Genomic DNA, 2,061 nt, shown 5'->3' with positions numbered 1-2,061 from the left:
TAGTGTGCGATTCTACTTCTCGGCACTGAACCACGACGTCATCTGTTGAAGTCATGAGTTTACGATGCGAAGGATGTAACATAGGATATAACGAGCCTATTATTAAATATGGCCTGTGGTTCTCTCACTAACTGGCGTGAACTGTACTGTTTATTTCGAATATGTGGGTGTGGTTAATCATTAATCTAATACAACAGCTTACACTTTTGTAATCTTGGTTCTCACAAACGCGTTTTTTCCCGAATATGTTGCCATTTCCGAAGGTGTGATTAGACAGGAACATATGACCCCAGCTTTTTTTCCCTTTTGTTGAATGTGGCATTATTGACGATGGTGAGGCTAGGCAAGAACCTATGAGAACATATGGCGATACCAAAATTGAAAATCCTAAAATAAAGCACAGTACACACCTGCTGCAAAAGCGTGGAAAATAAGAAACGTACGACTCAGCAAGCCAACGGCCTTGCCGCAATGGTAACACCGGTTCCCGTCAGATCACCGAAGTTAAGAGCTGTCGGGCTGGGCTAGTACTTGCATGGGTGACCATCCGGTCTGCCGAGCGCTGTTGGCTAGCGGAATGCACTCAGCCTTTGACAGGCAAACTGAGGAGCTACTTGACTGATAAGTAGCGATTCCGGTCTCCTAAACTGACATACGGCCGGGAGGGTGGTGTGCTAACCACATGCCCCTCCACATCCGATCCAGTGACGCCTGTGTGCTGAGGATGACACGGCGACCGGTCGGTACCGTTGGGCCTTCCAAGCCCTGTTCTGGCGTAGTTTAGCTTACGAATCAGCACGAATTACTACAGCATATATATATATATATATATATATATATATATATATATATATATATATATATATATATATATACTCCTGGAAATGGAAAAAATAACACATTACACCGGTGTGTCAGACCCACCATACTTGCTTCGGACACTGCGAGAGGGCTGTACAAGCAATGATCACACGCACGGCACAGCGGACACACCAGGAACCGCGGTGTTGGCCGTCGAATGGCGGTAGCTGCGCAGCATTTGTGCACCGCCGCCGCCAGTGGTCGGCGGAAGGTGCACGTGCCCGTCGACCTGGGACCGGACCGCAGCGACGCACGGATGCACGCCAAGACCGTAGGATCCTACGCAGTGCCGTAGGGGACCGCACCGCCACATCCCAGCAAATTAGGGACACTGTTGCTCCTGGGGTATCGGCGAGGTCCATTCGCAACCGTCTCCATGAAGCTGGGCTACGGTCCCGCACACCGTTAGGCCGTCTTCCGCTCACGCCCCAACATCGTGCAGCCCGCCTCCGGTGGTGTCGCGACAGGCGTGAATGGAGGGACGAATGGAGACGTGTCGTCTTCAGCGATGAGAGTCGCTTCTACCTTGGTGCCAATGATGGTCGTATGCGTGTTTGGCGCCGTGCAGGTTAGCGCCACAATCAGGACTGCATACGACCGACGCACACAGGGCCAACACCCGGCATCATGGTGTGGGGAGCGATCTCCTACACTGGCCGTACACCACTGGTGATCGTCGAGGGGACACTGAATAGTGCACGGTACATCCAAACCGTCATCGAACCCATCGTTCTACCATTCCTAGACCGGCAAGGGAACTTGCTGTTCCAACAGGACAATGCACGTCCGCATGTATCCCGTGCCACCCAACGTGCTCTAGAAGGTGTAAGTCAACTACCCTGGCCAGCAAGATCTCCGGATCTGTCCCCCATTGAGCATGTTTGGGACTGGATGAAGCGTCGTCTCACGCGGTCTGCACGTCCAGCACGAACGCTGGTCTAACTGAGGCGCCAGGTGGAAATGGCATGGCAAACCGTTCCACAGGACTACATCCAGCATCTCTACGATCGTCTCCATGGGAGAATAGCAGCCTGCATTGCTGCGAAAGGTGGATATACACTGTACTAGTGCCGACATTGTGCATGCTCCGTTGCCTGTGTCTATGTGCCTGTGGTTCTGTCAGTGTGATCATGTGATGTATCTGACCCCAGGAATGTGTCAATCCTGTTGGAACAGCAAGTTCCCTTGCCGGTCTAGGAA

The 2,061-nt window shown here is 51.9% G+C and overlaps 1 pseudogene; it reads left to right on the top strand.

The window, feature by feature from the left end:
- Positions 1-453: 453 nt before the first annotated feature.
- LOC126177530 (5S ribosomal RNA) lies at positions 454-571 on the top strand (annotated as a pseudogene).
- The last annotated feature ends 1,490 nt before the right edge of the window (positions 572-2,061 follow it).

Source organism: Schistocerca cancellata, chromosome 3 (genome assembly GCF_023864275.1).
Source record: "Schistocerca cancellata isolate TAMUIC-IGC-003103 chromosome 3, iqSchCanc2.1, whole genome shotgun sequence".
In the NCBI taxonomy this organism is placed as follows: Eukaryota; Metazoa; Arthropoda; class Insecta; order Orthoptera; family Acrididae; genus Schistocerca; species Schistocerca cancellata.
The sequence above is the reverse complement of the archived record's forward strand: the minus strand, read 5'-3'. Positions and strand labels throughout refer to the sequence as shown.